This window comes from Oncorhynchus gorbuscha, linkage group LG26, assembly GCF_021184085.1.
Source record: "Oncorhynchus gorbuscha isolate QuinsamMale2020 ecotype Even-year linkage group LG26, OgorEven_v1.0, whole genome shotgun sequence".
NCBI classification, from domain to species: domain Eukaryota; kingdom Metazoa; phylum Chordata; class Actinopteri; order Salmoniformes; family Salmonidae; genus Oncorhynchus; species Oncorhynchus gorbuscha.
The window spans coordinates 40,254,752-40,282,289 of record NC_060198.1 but is presented as its reverse complement, the minus strand read 5'-3'; the positions used below and the strand labels follow the sequence as shown (position 1 = coordinate 40,282,289).

Below are 27,538 nucleotides of genomic sequence, written 5' to 3'. Positions count from 1 at the left end.
CGGACTGCCAAAAATCTCAGGAGGCTGCGAAACGTCGCCGGAAGCTCCGGACTGGGAAACGTCGCCGGAAGCTCCGGACTGGGAAACGTCGCCGGAAGCTCCGGACTGGGAAACGTCGCCGGAAGCTCCGGACTGGGAAACGTCGCCGGAAGCTCTGGACTGGGAAACGTCGCCGGAAGCTCCGGACTGGGAAACGTCGCCGGAAGCTCCGGACAGGGAACTGTCGCCGGAAGCTCTGGACTGTGGAGGCGCACTGGAGGCCTGATGCGTGGGACCGGTACAGGTGGCACTGGGCTGATGACACGCATCTCAGGGCGAGTGCGGGGAAGAGGCACAGGACGTACTCGACTGTGGAGGCATACTGGAGGCCTGATGCGTGGGACCGGTACAGGTGGCACCGGGCTGATAACACACACATTAGGGGAAGAGTCACAGGATGTACTGGACTGTGAAGGTGCACTGGAAACACAGTATATATGGCCGGCGCAGGATATTCTGGAGGTCTGGAGCGTAGAGCTGGCACAACACGTCCTGGCTGGATGCTCACTTTAGCCCGGCAAGTGCGGGGCGCTGGCACAGGATGCACTGGGTTGTGAAGGCACACTGGCGATACAGTGCGTAGAGCCGGCGCAGGATATCCTGGACCGAGGAGACGCACTGGAGACCAGGAGCTCTGAACCGTCATAACTCATCCTGGCTGGATGCTCCCTTTCGCACAGCAAGTGTTAGGAGCTGGCACAGAACGCACTGGGCTGTTGATGCGCACTGGAGACACATTGTGTATCTCCGCAAAACATGGTGCCAGACTAGTCCCACGCTCCTCACGGCGACTGTCTTGCTCCAGACACCAAAACATCCACACATTTTCTGGGGGACTGCCTCTCGGGCTTCCGTCGTGGTCGTAAACTTTGAAGTCGCCGTTGATCCTCCTTCGCTGCCTCTGCCTGCTTCCATGGCAGGGTCTTGTCCCCTGCCATAACCTTCTCCCATGTCCATGATGTCCTCCACTCCCCTTTCTCCCGGGCCCAGGATCCCTGCTCCTCCTAGCCACGCTGCTTGGTCCTTTGGTGGTGGGATCTTCTGTCATGATCGTTATTAGGAATGGACCATGGTGCAGCGTGGTAGGCGTACATTATCCTTTAATAAATTAACACCGAACAAAAACAACAAACTACCAAATGAAACGTGAAGCTACTGGTGTGCACACAGGAAACTAACTGTAGACAAGATCCCACAAAGCACAATGAGGAAATGGCTGACTAAATATGATCCCCAATCAGAGACAACGATAAACAGCTGTCTCTGATTGCGAACCATACCAGGCCAACATAAACCATTAATCACCTAGATGACCCACCCTAGTCACTATCACGCTCCAACCAACAGAGAATAAACAGCTCTCTATGGTCAGGGCGTGACTAACTCTTTAGCCTGAATGCAAAGCGCTATGTCTGGAGAAAGCCAGGCACTGCTCATATAACACCATTCCTACCTTGAAGCATGGTGGTGGCAGCATCATGCTATGGGGATGCTTTTCATTGCCAGGGAGACTGGTAAGGATAGAGGGAACAATGAATGGAGCCAAATACAGGCCAATCCTTAACACCATGAAGTCCAAGGAACTGTCCGTACTTCTCCAAAATAGAATTGTGATGAGGTATATATCTGGGGAAGGGTATAAAACAATTTCTAGCATGCTTCAGAGTGCAAACAACCATAGACTGGGTCGAAGATTTATGTTCCAACAGGAGAAGGACCCCAAGCATACAACCAAAGCAACGCTGGAATGGCTTCAGAAAAGGAATCTGAAAGTCCTTGACTGGCCCAGCCAAAGCCCAGACTTGAATCCCATTGAAAATCTGTGGAAAGACATCTGCAAGGAAGAATGGGTGAAAATCCCCAAATCCAGATGTGCAAAGCTGATACAGACATACCCAAGATGACTCAAAGCTGATACAGACATACCCAAGATGACTCAAAGCTGATACAGACATACCCAAGATGACTCAAAGCTGATACAGACATACCCAAGATGACTCAAAGGTGTTACAAAGCTGATACAGACATACCTAAAATGACTCGAATCTGATACAGACATACCCAAGATGACTCGAAGCTGATACAGACATACCCAAGATGACTCAAAGCTGATACAGACATACCCAAGATGACTCAAAGCTGATACAGACATACCCAAGATGACTCAAAGCTGATACAGACATACCCAAGATGACTCAAAGGTGTTACAAAGCTGATACAGACATACCTAAAATGACTCGAATCTGATACAGACATACCCAAGATGACTCGAATACAGACATGACTAAAGCTGAGACATACCCAAGATGACATACCCAAGAAGCTGATACAGACATACCCAAGATGACTCAAAGAAAAGCTGATACAGACATACCCAAGATGACTCGAAGCTGATACAGACATACCCAAGATGACTCGAAGCTGATACAGACATACCCAAGATGACTCGAAGCTGATACAGACATACCCAAGATGACTCCAATGACTCGAGACAAAGCTGATACAGACATACCCAAGATGACTCGAAGCTGATACAGACATACCCAAGATGACTCGAAGCTGATACAGACATACCCAAGATGACTCGAAGCTGATACAGACATACCCAAGATGACTCGAAGCTGATACAGACATACCCAAGATGACTCGAAGCTGATACAAAGCTGATACAGACATACCCAAGATGACTCGAAGCTGATACAGACATACCCAAGATGACTCAAAGCTGATACAGACATACCCAAGATGACTCGAAGCTGATACAAAGCTGATACAGACATACCCAAGATGACTCGAAGCTGATACAGACATACCCAAGATGACTCGAAGCTTTATTTGGTGGTTCTTCATTGACTCAGGGGTATGAGCACTTTTGTAAATTTACATTTACATTTAAGTCTTATCTTATCCAGAGCGACTTACAAATTGGTATGAGATATGTCTGTATTTCATTTTCAATACATTTGCAAAAATGTCTAAAAACATGTTTTCACACTAGTCATTATGGATTAGTGTGTGTAGGTGGGTGAGATTTTTTTATTTTTGAATTCCGGCAGCAACACAACAGAATGTGGAATAAACTAAGGGGTATGAATACTTTTTGAAGGCATCTAGTGAATGTTAGAGTTAAGATGTTAACATTGAAAGGTCTTTCATTCCGGCATGCAATGATGAGTCGTATGAAGCTTGCAGTGAGGGATTTGAACATGTGGGGAAGGTAATGTAATGTGTGCTAATGGGAGTGCTTTAGAAGGGTGATGAACACACTGACTTTTAATCTGCTGCTCGTGGCCCTCTCTATGAAGGAGAGAAGGGCTGTCTCTCTCTCTCTCTCTCTCTCTCTCTCTCTCTCTCTCTCTCGCTCTCTCTCTCTCTCTCTCTCTCTCTCTCTCTCTCTCTCTCTCTCTCGCTCTCTCTCTCTCTCGCTCTCTCTCTCTCTCTGTCTCTCTCTCTCTCTCTCTCTCTCTCTCTCTCTCTCTCTCTCTCTCTCTCTCTCTCTCTCTCTCTCTCTCTCTCTCTCTCTCTCTCTCTCTCTCTCTCTCTCTCTGTCTCTTTCTTTGTCCTGTATGAGCAATTCTGAATAGATCAGGCCTTCACTTTGCATCCTGAATTCTAATGAAGCCCACAGACTGTGTGTGCGTTGAGAGAGACTGCTTGATGTGTCTACGTATAGAGTGAATGTGTGTGTGTGTGTGTGTCCAGTGAATGTGTCTCAACAAATAAAGTCTTGACTTATGACATGATACATTATGTTGTATCGTAATTTGCATAAATATGGATTACCAACCGTCAAAAACGGATGTTGCCTCTGACATACAAAAATGTGCTTTATAGAAACCTGTCTGTGTAAAAAATGTGGGATGATGGTTGAAATCAATATGCAGCACAATAGTAGTGTTTTCAGCTGAATCTGGTAGCTGACTGGCACAATCCTCCCCTGACCTCCTGTGCCTTTAGCCCAGGTAGGGTATTGACTGCCACCATTGATTTACCTGTACTAACATCCCCACTCAAGCCCTGTGCACAATATTTCAATAACCTGGGGGCTTCCTCCCCTGAGATCCACATAAATCAGGTATTACGGAGCCAACACAAAGCAGGAAGTCAAGCAGCCTGGTGTTGTATCGTTGGGATGCAGGTCATTCAACAACAAGGCCAGTGCTCCTCCTGTTATCAGGGTAGGGGTGAAGGAGAATCAGGTGGAGGAGTGGGGTAGGGATGGAGGAGAGTTGGGGTAGGGGTGGAGGCGTATCAGGGTAGGGGTGAAGGAGCAGGGTGGGTGGAGGAGGGTGGGGTTGGGATGGAGGAGAGTTGAGGTGGGGTGGAGGCGTGGGTCAGGGTTGGAGGGGTTGAGGTGGAGGAGGGTAGGGATGGAGGAGAGTTGAGGTGGAGGGTTGGGATGCAGGTTGAGGTGGAGGTGTATCAGGGTAGGGATGAAGGAGGGTTGGAGGGAGGGAGTGGGTGTAGGGTTGGGATGCAGGTGGAGGTGTATCAGGGTAGGGGTGAGAGGAGGGAGTGGGTAGGATTGGGATACAGGTGGAGGTGTATCAGGGTAGGGATGAAGGAGGGGTGGAGGAGTTGGTAGGGTTGGGATGCAGGTGGAGGTGTATCAGGGTAGGGGTGGAGGAAGGGAGGGATGGAGGAGAGATGAAGTTGGGATGCAGGTGGAGGTGTATCAGGGTAGGGGTGAAGGAGGGGATGAAGGAGAGTGGAGGAGTGGTAGGGTTGGGATGCAGGAGAGTTGGAGTGAAGGAGAGTATGGAGGTGTATCAGGGTAGGGATGAAGGAGGGGTGGAGGAGTGGTAGGGTTGGGATGCAGGTGGAGGTGTATTAGGGTAGGGGTGAAGGAGGAGTGGATGAGGATTGGGATGCAGGTGGAGGTGTATCAGGGTAGGGATGAAGGAGGGGGTGGAGGAGTGGTGAGGGTTGGGATGCAGGTGGAGGTGTATTAGGGTAGGGGTGAAGGAGGGATGGAGGGGTGAAGGAGGGGTGGAGGAGTGGTTGGGATGCAGGTGGAGGTGTATCAGGGTAGGGGTGAAGGAAGGAGGGGATGCAGGTGGAGGAGTGGTAGGGTTGGGATGCAGGTGGAGGTGTATCAGGGTAGGGATGAAGGAGGGGGGTGGAGGAGTGGTAGGGTTGGGATGCAGGTGGAGGTGTATCAGGGTAGGGGGGAAGGAGGGGTGGAGGAGTGGTAGGATTGGGATGCAGGTGGAGGTGTATCAGGGTAGGGGGGAAGGAGGGGTGAAGGAGGAGTGGTAGGATTGGGATGCAGGTGGAGGTGTATCAGGGTAGGGATGAAGGAGGGGTGGAGGAGTGGTAGGGTTGGGATGCAGGTGGAGGTGTATTAGGGTAGGGGTGAAGGAGGGATGGAGGAGTGGTTGGGATGCAGGTGGAGGTGTATCAGGGTAGGGGTGAAGGAGGGGTGGAGGAGTGGTTGGGTTGGGATGCAGGTGGAGGTTTATTAGGGTAGGGGTGAAGGAGGAGTGGTAGGATTGGGATGCAGGGGGAGGTGTATCAGGGTAGGGATGAAGGAGGGGTGGAGGAGTGGTTGGGATGGGATGCAGGTGGAGGTGTATTATGGTAGGGGTGAAGGAGGAGTGGTAGGATTGGGATGCAGGTGGAGGTGTATTAGGGTAGGGGTGAAGGAGGAGTGGTAGGATTGGGATGCAGGTGGAGGTGTATCAGGGTAGGGATGAAGGAGGGGTGGAGGAGTGGTAGGGTTGGGATGCAGGTGGAGGTGTTTTAGGGTAGGGGTGAAGGAGGGGTGGAGGAGTGGTAGGATTGGGATGCAGGTGGAGGTGTATTAGGGGTATCAGGGTAGGGGGTCAGGGTAGGGGTGAAGGAGGGGTGGAGGAGTGGTAGGGTTGGGATGCAGGTGGAGGTGTATCAGGGTAGGGGTGAAGGAGGAGTGGTAGGGTTGGGATGCAGGTGGAGGTGTATCAGGGTAGGGGTGAAGGAGGGGTGGAGGAGTGGTAGGGTTGGGATGCAGGTGGAGGTGTATTAGGGTAGGGGTGAAGGAGGGGTGGAGGAGTGGTAGGATTGGGATGCAGGTGGAGGTGTATCAGGGTAGGGGGGAAGGAGGGGTGGAGGAGTGGTAGGGTTGGGATGCAGGTGGAGGTGTATCAGGGTAGGGGTGAAGGAGGAGTGGTAGGGTTGGGATGCAGGTGGAGGTGTATCAGGGTAGGGGTGAAGGAGGAGTGGTAGGTTTGGGATGCAGGTGGAGGCGTATCAGGGTAGGGGTGAAGGAGGGGTGGAGGAGTGGTAGGGTTGGGATGCAGGTGGAGGCGTGTCACGGTAGGTGGAGGAGACTTCCTATAGGCTTCCTCTCAGTGTACCTCAGTCAGAAAGGCAGTGGCATACAGGTGTAGCTTTGTTTTGCCTATTGAAAAGGTGTTAGGTCACACAGACTGTGTTTGTGTGTGTGTGTATGTGTGTCTGTGTCTGTCTGTGTGAATGTGTGTTTTTTCAAGTTTGAAGTTGTATTAGTCAGACAGTATGTACAGGATACACATGTACACCGTCTAACAAAATGCTGACTTGCAGGTTCCTTCTGGACAATGCAACAACAATATGAAATAATAATAGATAGGAATGTGATCATAGAGTAACTGGCTCAGTAGAAAATAATAGACGTGTGTGTGTGTGTGTGTGTGTGTGTGTGTGTGTGTGTGTGTGTGTGTGTGTGTGTGTGTGTGTGTGTGTGTGTGTGTGTGTGTGTGTGTGTGTGTGTGTGTGTGTGTGTTTTCCGTTGGTTTCCCTCCACTAGTCTGTGCGTGACTGTGTTCCTCCTGCAGAATAAAACCATATTTTTGTTTTCCATTAAATCGGGGACTGTGCCATGATGCAGTATTCTCCTTTTCATTTATGTAAAAGCTCCTGGTCTTTGGTCCCAGAGTAAATTTCACTTGGCTGTTATTCAAATGCTTTAAACATTTACAAGTGGCTCTGAATGTGAGAGTAAAATGAAGTAGGATGAGTACATCAGCCCAACATTTTAGGCTAGATTGTGTGTAGACCATTGGATTACACAGAAGTTTAATATGTAGAATAACGTGAACCAAGCACCTCTATGGCTGAGAACTACTGTAGAGACAAAACAAGAAGACTGCTGCTAATATCTGCCAACAAATCAGTAGCTTAAAGTTACCGCATTTGAAATGTTCTCTACATAGTTGTTTCAAATAAATACTGTATCAAGGGATTTAGTTTTTCTTCGGTGGCATGGTTTTATTTTGGGGTTGGCTTCTGAGTATTATCCTGCATGAGCTGCTTTTCCACTAGAAGGGATAAACAGAGAGAGATTGTGGGCTGGGGAGAGTAAAAAACAGCCAATGTTAACCAGCAGACACACGAGGTAATCATATTAGTGCTGATTTATCATATCTCATCTCCGCTGTGAGCTGTTCAGTGTAGATCACATGATAACAGAGAGCGGGCTCACTGTGGAAGTTAGGTGGGAGGGCGGGGAAATGATAGTCCTCACTGCAGTAACTTTCAACAGTTTCATGACACTCGAGCTCTTGAAAAATGAGTTTGTAAACATTAGCAATGAACTTATTGTTGGTAACAGGAGAGGTCAAGACGAAGAAGGCCTGTGATCTGTCACCATCTTGGGTGTTGTGTTCTAACCCTGGCCAGGGACTCTATTCAATCTATGTCGCGGACAGCGTTACAGCGTGATTGAAATGTAAAGGCAATGTTCCCGCGTTAACGGAGACTGCATTCGTGGTAAACACTGCATGTGTCGGCTCAATCAAAATGGCCTTAACATTTCTATGGCGCAATCTGTAACGCTTCAGTGATCGGGACTGAACGGAGCCCTAGGTGTCAGTCTGATCAGATAGGTCAGGGGTCTCCTCTCTACATACAGATCGTAGAATAGATAGGAGCTCTGTCTGTCTACTGGGTGCCTGGGCTCTGTCTACTGAGCTGACATCGTGGTGTCTGCACAGTCATTATTGATGGCTGGCTCCCAGTTCCAAACTGTTAGGATGGCAGAGCACCACTGGAGATGTCTGTCTGTCTGTCTGTCTGTCTGTCTGTCTGTCTGTCTGTCTGTCTGTCTGTCTGTCTGTCTGTCTGTCTGTCTGTCTGTCTGTCTGTCTGTCTGTCTGTCTGTCTGTCTGTCTGTCTGTCTGTCTGTCTGTCTGTCTGTCTGTCTGTCTGTCTGTCTGTCTGTCTGTCTGTCTGTCTGTCTGTCTGTCTGTCTGTCTGTCTGTCTGTCTGTCTGTCTGTCTGTCTGTCTGTCTGTCTGTCTGTCTGTCTGTCTGTCTGTCTGTCTGTCTGTCTGTCTGTCTGTCTGTCTGTCTGTCTGTCTGTCTGTCTGTCTGTCTGTCTGTCTGTCTGTCTGTCTGTCTGTCTGTCTGTCTGTCTGTCTGTCTGTCTGTCTGTCTGTCTGTCTGTCTGTCTGTCTGTCTGTCTGTCTGTCTGTCTGTCTGTCTGTCTGTCTGTCTGTCTGTCTGTCTGTCTGTCTGTCTGTCTGTCTGTCTGTCTGTCTGTCTGTCTGTCTGTCTGTCTGTCTGTCTGTCTCTGAATATGTGATTATGGGTGTGCCTGTGTATACCTTTGAAAAATGCTGCTTTTTAATGAGTGGCAGAAAGGAGGGGCATGTGGAAAGGGTGGGATACAGCTGAAGAGGGAGAAAGGGGCAGAGTGTGGTGAATAGGTAACCATGGTTACTCTCTTGGCTAAGATTTGAATTGAGAGAGAGTGAGAAAACGGGGGGGGGGGGATTGATCTCCTGCGAGGCAGACAGAGAACCGAGATCAAGGGGTTAATATGTGTCAGTGTAGCAGGTTAATCGTTCATCAAACTGAGAGGTCAATGCAGTATTTCCACAGCCACTGGACACAGCAGCAACACATGAGGAGAGAGGAGAGAAAAATAGGAGGGGAGGAGAGAGAGAGAGAGAGAGAGAGAGAGCAGAAAGTGAGTGACCTAGAGAGAGATGGAGACAGGCAGAGGCCACTAAAATGTTGATGGTGACAGCGATTCGACAACAGTGAAGCAGACTCTAACTACTTCCAGTTCCTCGATGGACTCCACTCCACTCCCCACTAACCAACCAAACTATCTCAGCCTGCATCTCTCTCTCAGCCTCACATCTCATCCCATCTCCCTTGGCTCCCTTTGATTTGGATCAGCTGTCGTCTCCCCAAAATAACTGCCGTACTTACACATCAGTCCTAATGGTGGCTAAAATTAAACATAGAGGTGGCTGTCATTTCAAGGGTAATGCCTGCAGTCTGTTATGTTATGTTACATATGCTGGGATGCACATAATAGCCACTATAGAGAAGAGAAACACCGGGGATTCGTTTTTCAGAACATTAAATGCAGATTTAAATGATTCTTTCCCCCTGTGAGATTGGCACTGAAAGACAATATTTAAATGAAACTGTCATGGGGATGATGTAGATGATGATGTCACAGCATATAATGTGGAGGTATGCTTCTAAGAGATTTGCCTCAAAGTTTCACGCAAGCGCAGGGAGGTAAGAAATCTGAGGTAGCCTGGGTATATATCAGTCTGTTTGCGCTAACATCCCACTCCTTGCCATTCCACTCCAAAAATGTTTTTGTCATAACAAGGAGTGTCGTTTTATCTGTATTTAACATTGTGAGAAGCTTGCCGTATAAGGGTCCAGTGTTATGTGCATAGTGACTACTGGTTCTGGTCTAGAGCTGTGACTGTCCCAGTACCCTACTGGTTCTGGTCTAGAGCTGTGACTGTCCCAGTATCCTACTGGTTCTGGTCTAGAGCTGTGACTGTCCCAGTATCCTACTGGTTCTGGTCTAGAGCTGTGACTGTCCCAGTACCCTACTGGTTCTGGTCTAGAGCTGTGACTGTCCCAGTATCCTACTGGTTCTGGTCTAGAGCTGTGACTGTCCCAGTATCCTACTGGTTCTGGTCTAGAGCTGTGACTGTCCCAGTACCCTACTGGTTCTGGTCTAGATCTGTGACTGTCCCAGTACCCTACTGGTTCTGGTCTAGAGCTGTGACTGTCCCAGTATTCTACTGGTTCTGGTCTAGAGCTGTGACTGTCCCAGTATCCTACTGGTTCTGGTCTAGAGCTGTGACTGTCCCAGTACCCTACTGGTTCTGGTCTAGAGCTGTGACTGTCCCAGTATTCTACTGGTTCTGGTCTAGAGCTGTTACTATCCCAGTATCCTACTGGTTCTGGTCTAGAGCTGTGACTGTCCCAGTATCCTACTGGTTCTGGTCTAGAGCTGTGACTGTCCCAGTACCCTACTGGTTCTGGTCTAGAGCTGTGACTGTCCCAGTATCCTACTGGTTCTGGTCTAGAGCTGTCACCGTCCCAGTACCCTACTGGTTCTGGTCTAGAGCTGTGACTGCCCCAGTACCCTACTGGTTCTGGTCTAGAACTGTGACTGCCCCAGTATCCTACTGGTTCTGGTCTAGAGCTGTGACTGTCCCAGTATCCTACTGGTTCTGGTCTAGAGCTGTGACTGACGGTTCCAGTACACAGTATCTGGTTCTTGAGCTGTGACGGTCCCAGTATCCTATTGGTTCTGGTCTAGAACTGTGACTGTCCCAGTATCCTATTGGTTCTTTTCTAGAGCTGTGACTGTCCCAGTATCCTACTGGTTCTGGTCTTGAGCTGTGACTGACGGTTCCAGTACACAGTATCTGGTTCTAGAGCTGTGACTGTCCCAGTATCCTACTGGTTCTGGTCTAGAACTGTGACTGTCCCAGTATCCTACTGGTTCTGGTCTAGAGCTGTGACTGACGGTTCCCGTACACAGTATCTGGTTCTAGAGCTGTGATGGTCCCAGCAGCAGCAGGTCAGGACCGGACCTGTGTCCTGTTCACTTCTATCACACAGAGATGGTGCTGAAGATATGATTTATCACGGTGTCCTTGTTTGTGTTTTGATGTCATTCCACTCTGCGTACAAATTATTGATCAATCTCACCCCTCTTTTGCTCCCTCTCTCTTTCCTTACTCATCTACCTTTCAGTCAGAGAAATCTCTTCTGAGCACCTATCTCCATCTTTTTAAAATTCATCCTTCTGTATTGTCTTTCCCCTCCATCTCTCCATTGCTCTCTCTGTTGTATATGCATCTCTGTGTCATTCCCCTCCATCTCTGTCTACTTTATATTCATCTCTCTATTGAGTCTTTCCCCTACCTCTCTCCTATCTAATCTTTATTACTCCATCTTTTTCTCTCTCTACGACCATTCTCTTTTTCATTCCCCCAACTATTTCTCTCTCTCCTCTGCTTCTGTCCCTCTATAGCATCCCTCTCACTCCCTCTACTCCATCCATCTATCTTTATCTCGCTCTATCCCCAATATCTTGTTCTTTCTCTACCCCCGCCCCCCTCTCTCTCCTCTGCTTCTGTTCCTCTAGCATCCCTCTCACTCCCTCTACTCCATCCATCTATCTTTATCTCCCTCTCTTTCTCCCCAATTTCTTGCTCTCTCTCTCTTTCTTTCTTGCTCTCTCTTAACATCTCTCCCCAATATCTTGTTCTTTCTCTACCCCTCTCTCTCATCTCTCTCTCTGTTTCACTATCTCTCTCTCCCACTTTGCCCAACCTCTTGTTCTTTCTTTCTCTCTCTCTCTCTCTCTTCTCTCTCTTTCGCTCTTTCACTCCCCCCCCTTCGCTCTCCCATTGCCTCTCTGCAACTGTTCAGTTTTCATCTATTACTGTAGTGTTGATAATTCCCTTCTCTATCAGATTAATAATCCCTCTCTCTCCCTTCAACTGTACAGTCATCTATCAGATTAATAATCCCTCTCTCTCCCTTTCTCTCTCTCAATCTCTCCTCTTGTTTTTTTCCCTGAGCCAAGTGTGAATGCCAAGCGTGTGAAATGTATTTGCGTGTCAGAGTCCCATCATTACAGCCATCATCATTAATAATAGTGGACTGTATGCCCTTATTTAAGGTTATTCAGGTCTAAATGACCTGCAGAGGGAGAGCAATTCTCCTTCGCTGGCTCCAGGAGCCTGGGTAGAGTTAACCATCTATCAGTGTTAAGGAAGACTGCACCCTTCACCACCATTCTGTGGCCCTTAGAGCATGTAATGCAGAGCCAGTATGGAAAAAGAATTAGTACTGTCAACCCAATACCCGTGCCATGCTAATAGAGAGAGGATTTGGATTGAAGTCACAAATCAGTGTTTGGACACTGGGATTTAAAGACATGCTCCGGAACTTTGGCGAATACTATTTTTTTTCTTACCTCAATTAGCTACAAAATCCCTAGTTTGAAAGCTGTGCTGCGCCATTTCCTACATTTCCCCCCTTGTGGGCCACCCCCCTAGCAATTTCAGTTCTATCCAATGAGCTTCAGCCCCTCGCCATTTGAGTGACAGCTAGCAAGAGGCAGAGAGAGGCAGAGAGAGAGAGAGAGAAAGAGAGTGACATGGTGCACATATCTGCTCAAACAGTACGTGACGTAGTACACAATTTTCAGGGACCTCGTTTAGATCGTGAGCTTTACTTTCAGAACTACTGGCTAAAAAGTATTCAAAAGTATCAGAGAATCTCTTTAAACAATATTATTGGTATTGTACTGTCGTCCTGAGAACTGTTGTCTTGAACGCGTGAGTGCATATACTGTAGAACCAATTCATGAATAACATAGTCATGAGTGTTAGGATTACAATATTACTTTTCATTCCAAGGGCGGACAGTAACCTGAAATGCATGATCCAGAGTTGCAATATTGTAAAGATGTCTATTGTATGATGACACTGCTGTTCACAATAGTGATTTGCTGTAAAACTTGACCTTCACTAATGAGCAATGACATGCACCTTTTAAGGCTTCTCAAGTTATGCACAGGATCCACAGTCCTTTCAGAATAACTCATACCTGGATATTGACTTTTCCATCCGTTCTGCTCAGTGTAAATGTTTCTAAACAATTGGAGGAGCATAATATACTGTACTATTTCTAATGTCTGTGTTCTCTCTCTCTCTCTCTCACAGTAACTCGTGGATTCTTCTCAAAGGCCCCACTCAAATCCCTAGACCCCAGAAAAAAAGGAGTAACATCTGTTTATGCACATATTTCTGTTAAACCCCCCTGGAAAAAACAGAGATAGACGGAAGATAAAACACCTTTAAAAATGAAACATTAAAAGGAACAAATTGCCACTGGAGAAACTAAGCAAAGTCAACCTGGTTGAGGAATCCATCATCTTGGGATCAACATCTTCGGAGAAAGGGCAGGGTCATGTCCCAGTTGCCATGCGCATCACCACGGTGACCTGCCTTCCCTGCCCCTCTCCCCTCCTCCTCCTATTGGTCCAGCTGCTACTGCGGCTCCTCCTCTATGGGCCAGAATTTGTAGAGGCCGCCTCCCCCTGCCCCACACACTGCAGCTGCTCCAATCAGGCCAGTCGAGTCATCTGTACAAGACAGAGTCTGGATGGGGTGCCTGAGAGCATATCAGTCAACACACGATACCTCAACCTGCAGGAGAATTCAATAGAGGTAAATATGGACTGTACTGAGCATTATCCACTATGTTAATTTCTTTTGTTTGACTGTGTGTGTGTGTGTCTGTGTGTTTGTGTGCGTGCATGCCCTGCATGAGTGTGTGCGTGTGCGTGTACTGTATGTTGGTAAGCATTATGTAAATGCCTGTTTTTATTTACTTGTTTCAATGTAATTACCTGTCATTCACTTATAATTACCATGGAATAATGCCTGTGTTCTACAAGTGTTCCCCAACCGTTTTGCAATTCAAATGGAGGTCATGTTAATATGTAAATCAAACATTAACACAGCAAACAGCAAAAAAACAGGAACACATGTGTTAGCAGATTGTATGTCAGAACCCCAAGGTCGTTGTTGTGGTTTTACAGCTGCACTGATGTGAATGTCCTCAGCATGTCAGCCGTGTAATAGAATACATATTCCCGCTGTTTTCAGTTTATGTATTTAGGAACTTTGCTCTCAGAAATGTGCTGCACTCTAGAAATGTCTAGACAACTTCACAGACACAAGGTTGCTGAATACTCTAATGTGCTGCACTCTAGAAATGTCTAGACAACTTCACAGACACGAGGTTGCTGAATACTCGAATGTGCTGCACTCTAGAAATGTCTAGACAACTTCACAGACACGAGGTTGCTGAATACGCTAATGTGCTGCACTCTAGAAATGTCTAGACAACTTCAGACACGAGGTTGCTGAATACGCCATTCTATCCCACTCAGAAAGTGGACAGCCATTCTATCCCACTCAGAAAGACATATGATTGAACTGTACATGATGGCTACAGAAGGAAAAGGGAACATCAACTCTCATGGTTTGGTCTTACGAGTTACAGAGATGCAGCTTGTTCAAATATGAAATAAAGAAATAATAACACTATTCATTCCACTTCCCTCTTAGCCAACGGATTCTTATTGGATTTGTTGTATCCCGAAGCCCCACTTGAAATGATTAAAAATCTAAAAATATTGTAACACCTGGAGGCATCCTAGATTCTCTGGTATATTTTTTTCTCTTCTCTCCCCCAAGTACCCTGAGAGTAAAGCTTTGACAGCTCCCACTCCCCTCTTAAACACCCCCACCCTCCCTATCACCCTCCCCCTCCTGCTCCACATAAGGAGGATGCAGTGGCCTGGCTCCAGGAGCTTCTCACTGCCTCCCTCACTGAGAGCATTGCCCACACATATCTCACACAGCCATAGATGACTTAAATAAAGGTTAAATAAAATAATAAAACAATTAAAATAGATTTAAAGGGATTTTAGTCCTGCTCACTAGCTGTGTGTCTGATGCCTGGCCAAATGAGCTCCGTTTGGACAGCCAAGATGCTGGTGTGGGGTGTCCAGGGGCCCACCCAGTCCAAGTGCACCTTGAGAAACACAACCACGTCTGTTGTCTGTTCATTTACCAAAACGGATACACCATAATTAATCATTTCAGCTTCTGTGTTCATCATTTTTTTGTAGTGTTGTAAATTTTAATTTGGCTCATATCAGTGATTTTTGTTTTTGTTTTCTCTCACTGTAAGATTTGAGTTGATGTTCATGTTTGTAAAACATTAGTAATGTCCCTGCATTCACACCTGTGCTATTGCTTTCACACTCTACCCAGCTGGCACAGCCACTGGAGCTGCACCCTGTTTACACAGTCTAGTCAGTCTTCATGTTGTGAGATATTAACATTCTCCCTCTGCCTCTCTCCCCACCAGGTTATCAAGTCAGACACCTTCAAGCACTTGAGGCACCTTGAGATCCTGCAGCTGTCTAAGAACAAAATCAGTCAGATTGAGGTGGGAGCATTCAATGGCCTGCCCAACCTCAATACGCTGGAGCTGTTTGACAACCGCCTCACCCTGGTCCCCTCACAGGCCTTCGAGTACCTCAGCAAGCTGCGGGAGCTGTGGTTACGGAACAACCCCATCGAGACGCTGCCGGGCTACGCCTTCCACCGCGTGCCCTCGCTGCGCCGGCTGGACCTGGGAGAGCTCAAGAAGCTGGACTACATCTCAGACGCCGCCTTCGTGGGCCTGGTCAACCTGCGCTACCTGAACCTGGGCATGTGTGGTCTGAAGGACATCCCCAACCTGACGGCCCTGGTGCGTCTGGAGGAGCTGGAGCTGTCTGGGAACCGTCTGGAGATCATCCGGCCTGGCTCCTTCCAGGGCCTGGTGTCTCTCCGTAAGCTGTGGCTCATGCACTCGCAAGTGAAGGTCATCGAGCGCAACGCCTTCGACGACCTGAAGAACCTGGAGGAGCTCAACCTTTCCCACAACTCCCTGCACTCGCTGCCCCATGACCTCTTCACCCCACTGCACCAGCTGGAGCGGGTGCACCTCAACCACAACCCCTGGGTGTGCAACTGTGACGTGCTGTGGCTCAGCTGGTGGCTGAAGGAGACGGTGCCCAGTAACACTACGTGCTGCGCCCGCTGCCACGCTCCACCTGGCCTGAAGGGCAGGTACATCGGGGAGCTGGACCAGAGTCACTTCACCTGCTACGCTCCCGTCATCGTGGAGCCGCCCACCGACCTCAACGTTACCGAGGGCATGGCTGCAGAGCTGAAGTGTCGCACGGGCACCACCATGACCTCGGTCAACTGGCTCACGCCCAACGGCACCCTGATGACCCACGGCTCCTACCGGGTCCGGATCTCCGTGCTGCATGACGGTACGCTCAACTTTACCAATGTCACACTGAGGGACACGGGTCAGTACACCTGCATGGTGACCAACTCGGCTGGCAACACCACGGCAACCGCCGTGCTTAATGTCAGTGCCGCCGACGTTGGCGTCAGCTACTTCACTACTGTCACCGTGGAGACGGTGGAGCCCAACGAGGGCCCGACAGTGTACGCGGGCGTCATGAACAGCCACAACGAGTCATACGTCATTACCCCGTCTGGCCACCAGTGGAGGGGGGGGGGATCCCTACTACCGCCTCCTCCCTGTCAGCCTGGTCCTTGTCCTCGTCCCGGGCAACCCGGCCCACCTTTACTGTGCCCATCACTGCCGAGACGGGCTATTCTGGCCTTGATGACGTGATGAAGACCACCAAGATCATCATTGGCTGCTTCGTGGCCATTACCTTCATGGCAGCCGTGATGCTGGTGGTCTTCTACAAGCTGAGGAAGCAGCACCAGCTGCACAAGCACCACGGCCCTGCCCGCGCCATCGAGATCATCAACGTAGAGGACGAGATTGGCGCAGGTGCTGGTGGACGCGGGAGCGGCATCTCAGGGGGCGGCACCGTCTCTCGGGATGGAGGCGGAGGGGGGAGGAGTAGGAGGAGGGCAGAGCCTGAGGATGCATCACCCGGAGATGGTCAACCTACCCAACCTTGCCAGACAGGAGCACCTCAACCATTACTACAAGGCCCATCACTTCAACAACAACATGATGGGCCTGGGCATGGGCCTCAACAACAACAACAACCCCTCCCTCTCCCCCTGTTCTCAGAACCAGAGCACCCCCAACTCCTGCGCACAGGGGCCCACCTCCACCAGTGGTGGCACCCCCACGGGTGGCTCGCTGCCCTCCCCTGTGCCCCTGCCCCAGCTGGGCATCCACAGCTCTCTGAAGGGGCTCATGGGGAAAGGCCAGAACCCTCAGATCGAGCCTCTGCTCTTCAAGAGTGGCTCCAAGGAGAATGTGCAAGAGACTCAGATCTGAGAGAAAGAGAGAGACAGATGGAAAAGAGAGAGATGAAGAGACAGAAAACAGGGAGATGGAGGGAGAGAGAGGAGTCTGATTGTACTATCCCCATGGCCATATTTCGATAGAAAGTGTAGGCAGGCAGAATATGAAATATTACATAGACACTGCTTTGTATGGTTAGTGCATAGAGAGAGAGAGCGCGAGAGAGGAGAGATTGTTCTCACACCTCTACTGTGTCTGCTCAACACCCGTCTAAGCATTAACATCTTCTGAGACACTCCATGACACACACAGACACACACAGCCCGACACAAGGACAGGAACATTCTATCAGCTAACACATACACAGTGCATTATGAGATTGATGTGCCAAACTTGCGCATGTCTGTGCCAAAGTAAAAGCCCTCGCAATCTATATATCCATCCGCAGCATTCCCAGACTGAATCAGGTGACCAGGTTCAATACCCAGACACAATAAGAATCACCACGGTTATAACTAAATACAGATGACCTCGTATATTATCAGATACTATCCAAGTCACCATGTATATATAGAGATAAGATCTGAGTCACTATGTTGAAGTAGGCGGATAAGTGTTTGGGACTGTGTCAGAGCAGTACAGGGCTGCCCAGACGCACTCTGTGGAACAGGACAGAAAGTAAACCATTGAGCAGAACACAGTTTAGTGTCGGACAACAAGCAATGTGTAGGAAGAGGAAACAACATCAACAACGGTTGTGTTTTACTTAGTGGCTCAATCTCACTTTCTCCCCTCTTTCACACCTGACTGGCTACTCTCTTTAAAGGAGAGGAAGGTATATGGAGTGAATTGTCGTAAAAAAATAATGTAATAGCAAAAAGGACTACGAAAGATACAAATAAACTGTGAAAGTACATATTATATATAAATATATTTTCATTCGAATAAATAAATTATGAAGAATCTTTACCAAGTTTCTGACTAAATAGCCACAGCTTCTGAAGAATATATGAACTGCTGTCATAGCGGTCATCACTATGAAAACTTTGTTTGGCTAGAAACAAGATGGCCGACATTCTGTGCTGAGAAGGACATATTGTCGTGGAGGCTGTGGATGAGCAAGAGCTAAAATTGGAAATGGGCACAGTGTTTGATTGAATTTATTTTGGCTTCAATTTTTGTAGCATCACCAAGCGTTCCCTCTCATGCCACATAAACAGGGTCGTTGGAGAAGGGGGACCTTTATTCTCCATTTAATGAGAACATATGAAATATGATTACAAAACTTCACCCTTTGATACAAACAATATGGGTATTGTAATGATGATAATGATGATAATTAAAGTAATTCAGTAAATGCTTATCAACCATATACTATAGATAGCTCTTAAAAGCAGATATAGGTTTAGCATGCTCTGATTCAAGTGGTAATATCTAAAATGGCAATGTGATCGGTTTCAACTTCATGCATTCAGTATATCTGTATGCAATATATCATGATATTGAGAAATTATTATTAAAATTATCATCATTATTACTATTATTATTGTTATTATCATACACTGAGTGTACAAAACATTAGGAACACCTTCCTAATATTGAGTTGAACCCCATTTTGCCCTCAGAATAGCCTCAATTGGTCGGGGAATGGACTACAAGGTGTTAAAAGCGTTCCACAGGGATGCTGGGCCATGTTGACTACATTGCATCCCACAGTTATCAGGTTGGGTGGATGTCCTTTGGGTGGTGGACCATTCTTGAGACACACGGGAAACTGTTGAGCTTGAAAAACCCGGCAGTGTTGCAGCTATTGACACACTCCAACCTGTGCGCTTGGCACCTACTACCATACCCCGTTCAAATTCACCCTCTGAATGGCACACATACTCAATCCATGTGTCAATTGTCTTGAGGCTTAAGAATCTGTCTTTAAACTGACTCCTCCCCTTCATCTACACTGATTGAAGTGGATTTAACAGGTGATATCAATAAGGGATCATAGTCTATACCTGGTCAGTCTGTCATGGAAAAAGCAGGTGTTCCTAATGTTTTGTACAGTCAGTGTATAGGTGGCAGAGCAGTCTAGTACATCCTTATGAAAGTTATGTTTATAATTGATTCAGTGGGGAATGATTTGATTACACATGGAACGATGACGATCCTTTCAACCACCATATTGACTCCAACAACAGGGGATGGTCTGTGTTCCACCAAACACCAACCTGCAGAAACAGGAAATACATGGTCCTCAAAATGGCTGCTCCCACATGGCATCCTCACAGCCCATGCCTCCTCAGAAACTCCTCTGTTTTGTACAACACCACCAGTCTCAGCCGATCAGGACCCCTCGTTTTATTCTGTTGTGTAAAAGACAGGACATGAACCTTTGACGAAGACTGCTCGTTTGCAGAGGATTATATCAGAACTCAGTGTTCTCCTGTGTGAATGGAATTCATGGCAGCAGGGAACTAAAGGAGGACAGCATTTTGAATCGTTTGAAAGGTAAGAGAAACCTATTCAATGAAAGAGACAGAAAGCCTAGATGAATCATATGGTGATGGGTGTTTTTGTTTTTTTAAGGAAAAGGACAAATAAATGAAAAATATAGAAACGTATAGATCTCTTTAAAAAAAGCTATTATAAGTGTTTTTTCATTTTGTTTTTTTATCTAGTTTGATTATTTCCTTTTTATCTTTTTTTAAATCAAGTGTTATCTCAATTGTAATATTGTTATTGTTGTTATAATTCGCTAATTACACTGGTTATAATTCTGAAAGATGTTCTGTCAGCAGAAGTCACATTGATAAATTAAAATACCTGGCACACAAAATGGCGGTTGAACTCTGTGAAACTTGGTGGCATTAGTTTTTTTGTGTTTTTTTTTTCTCCATTTAATTGAAATATCACTGTTTGTGTGTATCCCTTTGGCTAATACAGCTGTGCTTGAGAAGAGACACACAGAATGTGAAATGGCCGGCGAGGGGTCTTTTCCTGCACAAGGAGGACAGGATAGATCCTGCTTTGATTTACAAGCTTGCTCACGCTCTCTCTCACTCTGTGATTTTTAGAATGTCATAGCTATCAGTGCTCCGTGTGTGATTTCGCTAAGTCAACACCCTGTTTCCATGACTACCTACCCTCAGAATAATGCGCCAAACAGCGTCACAGCTTGCACCTCATATGGTGCCCGATGCCCCCTGTCAATCATGTTCCTTGAAGACAACATATCCCTCTACAAGCCGGCCAGTGTTCTTCCAACAGTAGCACATCACCTTTCACAGTGTGCCCATATCCTAACACAATGTCCCTACAGGTTCCTGCCACCAGGTTTCCCTGGCAACTGTTGCAGCTGCGACAGTCCTCATCATAGCATCTTGATTTGGGTTTCTGATGCAAATAGGAGGGAGCAGACAGTATAGAAGGCTATTAACATATCCATGGTCCTCACAATAGATATTTATATTTTTTCACGGCGCTTACGCAAGTGATTTACACATTCATGTTGCTCATGGAAATAATGAACATATTCCATTGGCTTATTCCAGTGACTTACATCCTGTATCTATATCATCTACACACACTTTTGATTTACTAATGCAGCGATTTACATCGTCTATATCACTTCTACATGTCAGTTGCATATTTCTACACCAGTGCTGAACTTATTCATGTACCTTGCACTTGTGATTAACACTCATATCCCATGTACCAGTTATTAACATGTTTATTTTCCCACCAGGGATTTCTAATCCCCATATTTACATATGTGTGTGTGTGTGTTCAGGGGTTCTGACAACAACTATTCCTCCAGTACTCTGGATGTGACTCCCTGCCTGTCTTGTCACCTCAGAAAGCATTATGAAGCCTTATGAAGCTCTTATGAAGTGTCACAGAGAAGAGCCAAGCTAGAAAGGCTTAGTGGCAGAACAAGTTTTGCCAGGAACATCACTGCAGTGACTGAGTCACACAGCACTGAACACACACTTAACACTAATGGAAACGCTGTGTTTACTGTGCAGGAACCGACCCGTTCGCTCACCCATTCAGGGAATAAGTCATGTGTGTGCGTTCAGTTACGGTACCTACAGTAGTATTTTCAATTACTATGGCAACTTGATATTGTTTCCATTATTTAGATTGCAGCTATATCAGTGTGTGTGTGCATGCGCCTGCTAGGTGAGTGTATGTAATGTGTGGGTTGTATAAGGAGGATGCAGAGAGAGGGAGGGAGGGGGCCAGTCAGACCTCCATTTGAAATCCCCAGTTTAAAGCAGTTCTCTGTCTGTTTCCCTCTGCTCCAGGCTGGTTTATGATCCTCTCACTGACACTTTAAGTAAAAACGGGATTTCTAGTTTAGCAGAGTTTTCCCCCCCTCTCCCTCTGCCTATTGGGATAAGCCCAAGAGATCAAAGGTCTGCTCTATCACGGCCAGTCTCTTCAGCATTCCACTGGCCTCTGCCTCTCTCAACTCGTAGTCAATCTGAGGTTACGAGCTTGTGGTCAAGTCGCGTGTCACACTGCCTTAGTTATCCTCACTGTTAAACCAGCCAATCAAGGCTATAGTGTTTCCTAATTGGACAGGGGCCGATGGCCTCGGTTATCTTGACATGTTTGGCTGTTCTTGCTCAGGTCCTGGTCTAATGAGACAATATTAATCAGGCTTTTAATATATTTAGGATGTGATCTTAATTATCTTAATTGGTAGAACCTGCTGTGTTCTGATCAGAGCAGCTTTTTTATGTCACCTTTATTTAACCAGGTAGGCCAGTTGAGAACAAGTTCTCATTTACAACTGCGACCTACTCAAGATAAAGCAAAACAGTGCGACACAAAGAGCTAAAGAGTTGGGTGGGGATCTTTGTGTGTTTAGATAGTCATGTTTCAGGGGCCTTATTTGTGCTTGAGGTGAGCATAGCTGTTATGCAGGTGAATGAGGACCCAAAAGCGAGGAAACTTTACAAAACAAAAGGCATAATACTGCCTCGGGAAGGCACTTGAACCTAGCAGACTCAGACACCTGCTCACCACGCAGCATCTGAGGGAAACACGACACGACAGGGCAATACATAGACAGGATCCGACAGGGCAGGAACGGAAAACAAGGAGAGAAATAGGGACTCTATAGCCTTGTTTAATGACAAAACATGACAATGAGACAACACCTTTAGGGAACCAGCCAGGTCCACCATTGGAGCTGGTCCCATATGTGGGTGGTGAACAGATGTAAGCCATAGAATTAGTAAGTTGTTATCTTCCCTCGTAGAGTTTCATTTAATTCTGTCACCCAACCATTTAAAAATAGTTGTGAAACGACAGTGGAGCCGCTACATTATTGATACTCATAGTGTCAATGATGCATACGCTCCAGCGCCAAATGCAAATGCTCCTCCCAGTTGTCAAGGCCAGAAGTGTCAAACCGCTGTAATTTATAAGCATTATTATTGCTATCATATTTTTTAACGGCCGTCAGATGGCCTATGAATACAGACCCAGAGAAACCGTGCGGCTTCTATTGTCACACATCATGATGATGATGATGAGGATGATGGCGACTGAGACGGTGGATCTGTGTGTCTGTAGTCTCTAGTCTCCGTGTTTAACTTTACGTCATTGTCAGACTAGTAGTCAGTGGGTGATTTTATTACTATGACGCCAGTCGGCCTTTAGATGGGTTTTAAGCACATCTACTTCTACGAGGATGGTGTTTAGATGCTCTCTTGGTTATTCTGCTTGTGCGTGTGGTGCTGGCTCAGTATTTCCTGTCCATATTCTCCCTGTGAGGTTTTGTGGAGGTTGAGATCAGATGCTCATGGACGTCAGTCTGCGCCATCCGTGTGATTTGTACAAGAGCCTGCAGTCACTTATCAAACAGGCCTCCCTGTTGCCTACACACATACGTAGGAGCGCACATACGTAGGAGCACACATACACACGCACAAGCACATATAGGCATGAGCGCACACACATTTGCGGATTGACTGACTGACTGACATTGACTGACTGATTGATCGTGAATGATTGATTGAAAGGGGCTTTCTTAATGATGTGTGTCTTTGTGCGGTGGGCTTAACACAAACCTCTCGCCAGCTCCCAACAGGGCTGCGGTTCAGAGGCTGGGGCTTTTTTGTTCTGTGAAGGTGTCCTTCATTTGAGAACAGAGAGACTTTAACATATGGCATATTTCATTGTTTCCCTGGCAACCATGTCCTCTGTCACAAGATGTCCGTTTTGGTTGACTTGGGCGGCTGACATGAGTGTTAGCGTGCCGTGACCCCGGGGAGATTAGCGGTGTCTCATCGTGGATGACTTCATCTTCTGTCGATGACTGTGCTGTGCTAGAGGTCAGGCAACCTCAGGTGGACAGGTTCATATGAGGGGAAGTTTTATTTTGAACTAAATCTACTATTATTTAGATTTCACTTGTCTTTGGAAAACTTACCCCAACCAGTGATTTACTTCCTCATCCCCGTAAGGGAGCTCTGAAAAAGCATGAACAAATTCTCCAAAAACACCCATATATGTTCTTTTAGGAACGGCAAAGCTCTCAGTATATAACATCTAAAGACCCGCATCACTATTTTGAGAGCTTATCCGTTTCCGCAAACTTCTATAACTTGCCATTTACATCAAAAATAGAGATTTGGTTGCAAAAAAAGCTAAATTCTCCTTTAACAGGGAGCAGCCATCACTGTTACTCCAACACTCTAATGGGACATGCTGAAAAGCCACTAATTGTGGGGTCCAGCATAATGGATCTGGTCATCAGGCTAGGCCTTCCTGAGCACACCGTAGCTGTGGTTTTCAGCTGGGACACTGTTCTTCATGTCTTTAAACACCCTGTTCTGAGAAGGAACATTATGGAACACTTCATTCTGAAGGTTCTAGAACATTAAGATCCTTGTTTTTGGAAGTTCTAGATTAGAGAAATTGACTCCTCTAATCCAAAGTGTTCCAGACTTGATAATTGGAACCGTTTATGACAGATGTTGTAGAACACTCTGACGTCCCCTGCAATGCTCGGGAACCTTCCCTGTTGTTCGGGGATGTGTTGTGGAGTTGTTGGAATCATATCGGAATGTCCTGAACCATCGGCGACTATTAAAGGATGTGCTGAGCCAGCAGCTGTGCTCCTCTCCTCTCAGAGGACAAGCTCCCAGTCAAGTCTCCCAACAGCAACACACATTCACCCCCCTCTGCTACTCTGCTCTCCTCTCCTCCACAGCAACACAGCACACAGATTTACAGTTTATGTGCGCCTTGGCTCGCCATCATATTCACACTTTACTGTGTCGGATGTTTGTTTGAAGCTGGGCTGCGGCCATAGCGCACATTCGAAAGCTTTGAAGTGCAAATGGCGGTCTGCTCCGCTGCACACTATGGAGGGCCAGTGTAGAATAACCACGGTGTGAGAGGAATACGCAGCCAGGGGATCATGTGTTGATAGTCGTTTCCTTGTGTGGGGATAGAGGCGCCAGCAACCCAGTGTGATGCAGGGTCAAGTTCAATCCATACCCCAACACTGGTGGTCAGAACCTCCCTAGTCAGCCAGGCAGCAGAGTAGAGCTGGAGGAGGAGTCAGGGCTCTGAGGGCTGACCTGACTAAGTTGCTTAAAAGCGTTTGCTAAATGGCACAGAATTGTTCTATTATATTACCTCCAGAATCAATGCAATGAGCCAACTTGAAAGGGAGAAGCAGAGTAGCAGTAAACATTAATCAATATGAAATCAAGTTTAATGGGGCAACCCTCAGTTCAAACAAAGCCCCTCCCCGCCATTGTTTCGGTAAAAGGCTGAGGGATTGGGCAATGTAACCACTCTCAAATTCAAGGCAATGTAACCACTTCAAATTCAGGCAATGTAACCACTCTCAAATTCATAGGCAATGTAACCACTCTCAAATTCATAGGCAATGTAACCACTCTCAAATTCATAGGCAATGTAACCACTCTCAAATTCAAAATGTAACCACTCAAATTCAGGCAATGTAACCACTCTCAAATTCATAGGCAATGTAACCACTCTCAAATTCATAGGCAATGTAACCACTCTCAAATTCATAGGCAATGTAACCACTCTCAATGTAACCACTCTCAAATTCATAGGCAATGTAACCACTCTCAAGTTCATAGGCAATGTAACCACTCTCAAGTTCATAGGCAATGTAACCACTCTCAAGTTCATTGACAGAGCTATGGATGCAAGTACTGACCTCGCATCCATGATATCAACACTCTTGCTCTAACTATGTTTTAATACAGTGTTTGTTTACATTTACTTTGTTTACAAACATTGGAGTAAAACAAGCTAATAGTTGAACTAAGCCCATGAGGCATTTAGAAGTTAGATTCTTCAAGAATCAATATTATTGAATGAATACATCTGATGCTCATGGACACATCATCAGTGATGCAATCTGAGGTCATTTGGTGTTTGGGGTCTTTCAACATTAATTTATAAGGCCCTTTAACTGGAGATATTGATTTTGTCTTTTAACTTTACATTTTTTAAAACCTTATTGTCTCCCCCTGTCAGTTTTGGAGGTGTGCTGCTGTCCTCATTGGTGCTGATGTATTTATTCAGGCGGGTCTCCTTCAACCTCCGTCTCTGACACCCCCCCTTTGATACTTTATTTTTTACCTCACTCCACACCATCAGCCACCAGCTGGCAGAGTGTGGCTTCTAATGCGCTCAAACCCTGGTGTTACTTAACACGTTTCCCTCGTGTTTACCATGCATTTACCTCACAGGAGGTTGGTGGCATCTTAAATGGGGAGGACTGGCTCATGGTAATGGCTGGAGAGGAATCAGGGAATTGGTATCAAATACATCAAACATGTGGTTTCCATGTGTTTGATGACATTCCATTTGCTCCGTTCCAGCCATTATTATGAGTCGTCCTCCCCTCAGCAACTTCCTGTGCTTTACCTCATATATCCAACATGGTCACCCACAGTGTATACCTCACTCACTACAGAACAACCCTTTCCCCTCAGGCAGACAACTCCCTCTCACAGACAGAGAGACAGAGAGACAGAGAGACAGAGAGACAGAGAGACAGAGAGACAGAGAGACAGAGAGACAGAGAGACAGAGAGACAGAGAGACAGAGAGACAGAGAGACAGAGAGACAGAGAGACAGAGAGACAGAGAGACAGAGAAGCAGGAGGAATGAGCGATGAGGTTGATTGTCAGAGGACACTGAGACTTCCTGTCACTCCTTATCCTGTCTGGGTACTGGCCTGGGTATGCTACACTGTATCTGTGTGTATATACACTGTATTTGTGTATATCTGTGTGTGTACGAGTGTGTGTGCCTGTCTATATGTGTGCATGCATGTGCTTGTGCACAGTTGTGTGTTTATGAGTGTGTGCGGTGTGCTTGGGTATAAGAGGGTGTGTGTGTGTGTGTGTGTGTGTGTGTGTGTGTGTGTGTGTGTGTGTGTGTGTGTGTGTGTGTGTGTGTGTGTGTGTGTGTGTGTGTGTGTGTGTGTGTGTGTGTGTGTGTGTGTGTGTGTGTGTGTGTGTGTGTGTGTGTGTGTGTGTGAAGAGAGAGGGACATGAGGAAGAACGCTGTGGTGCTTATATGTCAACCAGTGCTGGAGGGGCCGATGACTCCAATCCTCACCCACAGGAAGTGAAGGAGCATGGCTGACTTACCCCCTTTCTCCTTGTCTCCCTTTTCTCACCCTGTCCCTCAGAAATGTAGATAAAGCATCAGTCCCTGCCTGTCCCTGCCTTGCTCTGAGTCTCTCTCACACACACACACACACACACACACACACACACACACACACACACACACACACACACACACACACACACACACACACACACACACACACACACACACACACACACACACACACACACACACACACACACACACACACACACGTGTTACTTCAACCCTAACCCTCTCAGGAAAAAAGGGAAAATGAACACTACAACAAGCCAACACTTGAGATATTTCCTTCCCTCTGTTTAATTAAACATAGACTCCATCTGCTCTTTTGGTTCGCTTCTTCTTTTCTTCTGCAATATTGACTATGGTTGTTCTCGTGATTCTTTCTTATGACTCTGTTCTAGCCTGTTCTAACCATGAGTGTCTGTATTAACACTGGAAACATGGCACGTGTGTGTGGAGGAGGGGTCATTTGTTCTGCTTAAAGGTTCCGTGCCAAATCTTTTTTCAGACCATTCAACCTCTGTTCATGTGCCACACTGAGACATTTATGGAATAAAAAAGACATTGTTTTTTCACATAATCCCTATTGAGATGCTGGTCGTTATTTTGAGTGACAAGTGAAGTTTGAATGTCTCAGAGAGAGTACAATTGAAGTCGGAAGTTTACATACACTTAGGTTGGAGTCATTAAAACTTGTTTTTCAA

General features: G+C 46.8%; 1 pseudogene; it reads left to right on the top strand.

Annotated features, from left to right (window-relative positions):
* Positions 1–19,996, top strand: part of LOC124016372 — a 34,099-nt pseudogene extending 14,103 nt beyond the window's left edge.
* The last annotated feature ends 7,542 nt before the right edge of the window (positions 19,997–27,538 follow it).